This window comes from Rattus norvegicus, chromosome 2 (genome assembly GCF_036323735.1).
Source record: "Rattus norvegicus strain BN/NHsdMcwi chromosome 2, GRCr8, whole genome shotgun sequence".
Taxonomy (NCBI): domain Eukaryota; kingdom Metazoa; phylum Chordata; class Mammalia; order Rodentia; family Muridae; genus Rattus; species Rattus norvegicus.
This window is the reverse complement of record NC_086020.1, coordinates 239,005,253-239,012,213: the sequence shown is the minus strand read 5'-3', so window position 1 is coordinate 239,012,213 and position 6,961 is coordinate 239,005,253. Positions and strand designations below refer to the sequence as shown.

At 41.4% G+C, this 6,961-nt stretch overlaps 1 long non-coding RNA gene across 1 annotated transcript; it reads right to left on the bottom strand.

The window, feature by feature from the left end:
* Positions 1–428: 428 nt before the first annotated feature.
* On the bottom strand, positions 429–6,616 carry LOC120100967 (uncharacterized). Its single transcript, XR_005501397.2, has 3 exons — positions 5,274–6,616; positions 4,288–4,394; positions 429–857 (listed from the first exon to the last, which is right to left on the bottom strand). It is a non-coding gene; the product is annotated as an uncharacterized LOC120100967 (long non-coding RNA).
* Between the last annotated feature and the right edge of the window lie 345 nt (positions 6,617–6,961).

Genomic DNA, 6,961 nt, shown 5'->3' with positions numbered 1-6,961 from the left:
GTTGTCTCCTACTGACATAGACTCGAAGTTGGAAGCACACAATTATGCAAATCAAACTAATGCCAGTTGCTCATTACTGTCATGGCAGTAAAGGCAGAAACATATCCTCCATAGTCAGCTCGAGGCTGGGCCACAGGCCAAGATGTTTGGTTTTGCTGACAGAATAACTGAGTCAACAAAAATAGACTATCACAGTAATACATCAGAGAGGTCCACATCATGGCAAACCTGAGGCTTAATGGACCGTGGATTCTGTCTGTGTGGAGTGTCCTTTCCTGGTATTGAGCTGTAGACCGTAGGCATCCAGTCCACATTGCAGACTCTACAAACACAAGCAATTTTGTTTAGGGTGGTGATGCTACAACTCTATTAGCTTTTCCTAAACCCATGATAGGACATTTAATAATACATAAATGATGTCAATATTCTAGTCCTAAGCACTTTATTAAGAATTTTAGAGGACCTGACAAACCCTGGATCTAGGTCTGTCCTGAATTTTCACTAGACACCGGAGCTGTTTTCAAACAACAGAGTTTCCATTTACCATAACATCCTTTTTTTCCCCTCTTTTGTCAGACTAGAATTGTTGTTTCTGAGAGAATAGCTACCCCTAGGAGGAAGCTAATGAATCTGGGTTTCACACAGATGACTGGAAGCATCAATGACACCACGAAGCAATGGTTAACATCCATCTCCTTCCTCTTCTCTGTGGTGGACTAATTCTGTGAATAGCCTTCAGTCTTCACCTGTCATGGCATCTGTGCCTTCGTGTGAACCAACTGTTCGCACCAAGCAGTGTGTCCTTTGTCCCTTCCGTCTGAGTTCTGTCACATGTCTTGCCTAGTCAGCGGACACGGCTGTGGAACAAAAGCAGAATTAGACCCGATCCTTGCTGGTTGCCATGTCTATTTAGGCTAATTTGCCTCTATTTAGGAAGGACATTGCTGGCTTTTTATGTGAGCGGGTCAGAGATACATGAAGGAGAATTGAATTGTCCCGTGAAGACATTAAGACTAATCTAGGAGATCAGCCAACAACTAGCCACTCTCCGGCAGCTGACAGGATTCAGCAGACATCAGCCTAAGTCACCCCTGCAGTCCAGAAGTTCTTCATGTTTTACGCGCCTGTGTTTTGTCCTGTGTGCTAAGCAGTCTTATAGTGTGAATGAGAGAATAGAGAATTTTCAACAAATTCTTAAGGAGATTTAAAAATGCAGGAGATGGGTTAGAGAGATGTCTCAGCAGTTAATGGCATGTGCTACCCTTGAGAGGGTCTGGGTTCGGTTCCCAGAACCCACACGGAAGTTTACAAAATTCAATAACTCCATTTCCAGAGGATCCAGCACCCTCTTCTGGCCTCCTGCTAATGCCAGGTATGCATGCAGTGCGCTGACATATATGCAGATGAAGAATTCCTATACATAAAGTAAAACAAATAAATACATCCTTTCTAATTCCAGGAAAATATGTTCTATGAGTAACAGAAGAGTGTATTCATTTGATCCCAAGGCAAACCTGCGGGGAACACAATCCACACCAAAATGAGAGAAGCTTTCAAACTCGCATGAATGACTAGAATTAAAGACTAATGTGCTACCAAGCCTATGGAAAGTGACAAGACTGGGAGAGCCTCAGACAGAGAGGCGATCTTGGAAATGGGTCTAACAATCTCTCAAAATGTTAATCTGCATTTATCATTTTAGACATCTACCCCCAGAGAAATGCAAACCAAATTCCATGCAAATGCTTGAAATGAATGTCCATTTGACCGTTACCGAAATGACTCAGAAATTAAATCGTTCTAATAGTGACTAGCTGACGAGTGAGTAAATAAAATAGCATTGCTATAAATTTAAGTACTATTAACCAATAGAGAAGAACTGAGAAATGATGTATGTCACAATATGATGATCTAGAAGACATGTTCTAAGTGAAAAACCTGGCACCACAGACAATACCTCCTGATGATACTTATATAAAATACCCTGAATGGGAAACAATGAAGGAAAATAGACTGATAATTCCCTTGACCTGGAAGGAGGGTAAAGAGTAGAAGTAGAGAAAAAACTTTTAGGAAATAAATATGCAAAATTAGATTATTATAATGGCTACACAGCTCCAGAGATGCACAATAACTCATTTTATTTTCATCATTCAATAGGTAATTTTATATATAACAATAAAGATTAAAACACCTCTCTCTCTCTCTCTCTCTCTCTCTCTCTCTCTCTCTCTCTCTCCCATTCTTCACACCACAGGTTTTCTTTGTCTAGGTCACAGACATATGAATATTGGTTAATAGAGCTTTATAAGGGAAAACATAACCTCTCAACATGACTTCTTTGGGATAGTTAATTTACCACACTTGATACATTAAATGGTGAAAGCATGGGACATGGGACACATTTGCCATTTGTTCCCAGGTCCTGATGTTCACAGTGGACCAACTCTATCTTTGTTTCCATTCTTTCTGTGACACTCACTCAGGCCCCATTTAAGCATCCTAATGTCTATCCGTGTAAAGGAAATGGTGCCACTGGCTACATCATACTTTGCAAGGAATGGCCAACTTCAGTGGGTAAACTTCAGCAATGTCAGGGGGTCTGAGGGCTGTTTCTGGTTTTTCTCAATGGCTTCTTCTTAAGCGTCAGGAATGAAGATGAATTTGTTTAGTCACGTGACATTGGAGAGTCTGTGTACTGCCCAGCCTTTTGTGTCAGTCTTTCCCTTGATCAGTACAACTTCTATTCAGGTCGTTAATGGTTTTGACCTGCATTACCTCTTTTCATAAATTTGGGTCACTTGCTTTTGGTTTTACTTTCCTTCAGCCCACTCTTAGAGCTAGCTGGATGGTGTAAGAATGAAGGGAATGCCCTTTCCCTCTTGTATCCTTACACACAAAACTCACATGGACTTTCTGTTGATATAGGGAGAGCTCTGCTGACGATTGACAAAACAGCCTTTATCTTTACTCTCCCAAGAGGGAAGAAATAAAAGCAGAATGTAGTTATAAACAAGCAGTCAAAGTTGTCCCTTGTTTGTTTTGGGATTTTTTTGTGTGTTTTCTCTGGTTAGGATTATTATTTTTTTTGTAAGCCCACTGTTACGGCACACCCCAGTTACAGCTTGCCCAACTATTTCTACCATGCTGCCCAGGCTGTGTGGAGAATTCCTTGAAAGCCCTTTGAGACCACAATGCATCCTGCTATAATTAAAGGTGTAAGGCAGAAGAATGTGGAAGAGGGGTTAAATCTCCAATGTTGCTCCAAAGAAACATCAAAAGCCAGCTGAACGTGTCTGATGCACGAGGGTGGCCTTCTGAGAACAGTGGGAAAAGTACAGACTCTTTGCTTATTCCAAGCTCCCAGTGGGCAACCTTGTCAGCTGACACACAACGTAGGAGGCTGATGGCGCAGATTGTTGAACTTCTAGTGGGAGTTAGCATAAATGTTTGGCAGTTTATTTTCCTCTCTCAAAATGGTGAATCATAAATGGCCAAGGTGATCAACTCCAGAGGGAACTCAAGGTTTCCAACCAACCCAAAGCCCCTTACCTCGCTCCCACCACCCACTAGGGAACTGCAAGGATATGCCACCCACACCCTCCCCCCTTGACTTTGAACCACTGCTTGGTTTTTACAGTCCACTTGCCTGTGGTTTAGAAACTGAGTATGTCAGCATTCCATTTTACTGCCTTGGAGTAGCAGCAAATGTGTTTTGTTCTCTCCTTTCAAAAGTAAAGATTGTATTTTAAAATCACTCTCTCCCTGAGGGAACCACTCACTCCTAACTCCCTGACAAGCCATGAGGACCTCAAAATTAAGAAACATGTCCAGAAATGTGAGTTTGTACAGAAAGGACGAGAAAACCACCCAGACACGTAATGAGTCAGTTATGTGCCTGGCTCCTGTCAGGAAAAATGTGTGTCTGGATTTTCAGGCTCATAATAGACATGTACAGCTAACTGACTTTTATCTTGCCTCTGTCATATTGATCTATCAGTGAATCCATAAGAGAAGATAGAGGCCTGGAACAGTAAAAAGTAATAACCATTGAGATGGATAGCCCGAGCGAAAATGTAGTTTCATGGGGACACTTAGTGCAAAGAACTGTAGATTCATGTCAAGGGGGCCTAAGTATCCCTTTCAAAGCCAACTGTTAAAAACACCTAGTGCACAGTTGACCTGCCTTCAGAATATGATATGTTTCTGTATTGATTTTTCAGAGGTTCAAAACAAGAGGAAATAGCCAAGTGAAAGTTTCTTTGCAGAGCACTAAAAGTAATTTACCTTCTTCCTTCTGATTTCTGCCTCAGATTTTGTTTTATGGTTCAAAGTACAAGTGCTTATTTTAAAAAATTCATTTCTGACTTACGGTAGGAAGCAGCGCCAGAGACCTAGAAAGTGGGAAGCATGAGATGAGTCAGGAAATGAAACAGAACAAGCCCCTCCCCCTTGCATTAACAGAGTTAGCAGCTAGTCATTATGGGATGGCATCTGTCATTTAAGCACCCGCCTCAGATGTCGGAATTTTCCTCTTATTAGGGCATTCTGAACAGAGTGTAGGATATGCAAAATGTTCCTCAGGATGGCTTTGGATTCTCCTACAGGTAGCTTATGACATTCCTTTTTGTTCTACACCCCCTTACATGAGAAAATTATCAACCATATTTTTAAATGGATTTTTGAGGCAGAAGCAAAAACATTTGCTTTCCGATTCAAATGAATGTTGCTCTCACATCACTCTTGTGCAACTGAAGTCAGCATCATGTTGACCATCTACAATTCTTGTTTATTTATTAATTTGCATCCCAAACGCTGCTACCTCTCCCAGTCCCCCCCTCACAGGTTCCTTTCCCCTGCCCCTTTACCTCCTTTCCTGAGAGCATGACCCCTCCCACATACCCCCCCCACCCTGGAGCATCCTCTCCCACTGAGACCAGACAAGGCAATCCTTCTGGGGAGTGGGTACCACAGTCAGGCTACAGCTTTAGGGGAGAGCCTCCTCTTCAGCGTTTCTGGAACCCACATGGAGACTAAGCTGCACAGGGAAGCACCAATCCCTGACATCATTAGTGATGCTGTGTTTTGCTTGCAGACAGGAGCCTAGCATAACTGTGCTCTAAGAGGCTCTACTCAGCAGCTGACTGAAATAGGTGCAGAGACCCACAGCCAAACATGGGATGGATGTTGGCACCCTTATTGAAAAGCTAGGGGAAGATCAGACGCTTAAAGGAGATAGGAACCCCACAGGAAGACCAACAGAGTCAACTTACCAGGATCCCTGGGAGCTCTCGGGGAGTGAGCCACCAACCAAAGAGTAGACCAAGCATATATGTGTAACAGACTCTACAATTCTTGGCTACACTTCTTCTTTTTCCCCAAATATCATGTGCTTTGTTATTACAAGCCCTTCCCTAACCTAAGGCTGCAGCTAAGAATGAAGGAGAAGTTTAAAGTGTTGATGAATTCTGAGTCTAAAGAGATGACTGCCCAGCTGTACATGTGGCCAACTGGAAAGGAACACAGTTGCTCCAATTCCTTCATTTTCCTCCACTCCCCCAGCAGGGCCTCTCATTGGCTGAACCCCAAAGAAAGACAGAGAAAAGAATTCCAGATTCACAGACCCCATCGATGCTCTGGAACAGAGGAAGACACTGAATTCCTCATGATCTAAAAGAACAGCTTGAAAAATGTCCTTTCATAGGTATTTTATAATGACATAGACCACTGTAGATTTATTTTGTGCATATGAAATTAACATTATAATTACGTTTCTTCAACTACAGAAAAAAAAGGCAACACAGGGGGTCTGCTGGTGAGAGATCCATGCAAGCTGAGGTGGGAGAGGTGGCTCAACTGGTTAAGTGTGAATGGAGCTCTTGCTGAGGGCCTGAGCTCAGTTCAGAGAGCACCTATGCTCAGCCAGCGGCTCACAGCCACCTAGAACTCCAGGGCCAGTAGATCCAATCCCTAGTGTTGGCTTCTGGGGCAGTTTCACTCATGTGCAAATGCCCCTCCCATGAACACAATTAAAATTTAAAAGTACATTTTAAAACAAAAAATAGCGTTTTATCATATTTATGGTGTACCAGTTTTGTAAGGAGGTTTACATATTTTTCAATATATGAATTCACTGTAGTGATATCTGTAAGCATCCCAGAAAGTGTTGCTCAAGATCTGTAGGATTACAAAATAAGTGAATTAGAGAAAACAGAGGGGTGGGAGGAGGGAGATCTGTGAACTTCTGTCATAGACTTCTCAGCAAGTCCAACATTACAATCAGGGCTGTGAAAACATTCCCAGGAGGAGAAAGGATAACCTCTTCCTTAAACCCTCCATTTATCCTTGTCCATTTTGGTTTTAGCTCAGATTGTGGAAATACGCTGTATCCTTCATTTAAAAAAAATAGAAAAGTGGGATTTTTTTAAAGGTATTAGATAGCAAAGTGCATTTTAAAATAATGTATTATAACTATAAAAAATTCAGTCACATGTTTTCCAGAACCGGATGAAAACATTTATGAACCATAGACTATATTTTTGAAAACCATTCCATTAAAGAGGTTATTTATTGTAAGCACCTAAATGTGTTAGGTATTAGATACAGGCTATGTTATTTTCGCTTTGTGATTTCTTTTTCATACATGTTTTTCCTGTGGCTTCTGGATTCAACTGGTCTAGTTTGAAAGATTCCAATATCACAGGATCTCACGTAAAATATGCACATTAATAGATTTTCATTCAGAAAAGGCTACCATTGGCTGGAAAATGGGCATTCTATGCAAAAATCCAGTTGTCATTACACGTACTGATAATGTCTTTAAAAATATGTTACTTCAAGACATAGGTAAATTATTTGTTTATCGATTATTCATCTATTTCTAGATCCAAATTTGAAATAATTCAAATGTGAGATATGACCTGCTGTCAGATCGTTCTCTTCAATTTTCAGTCACTGGAGA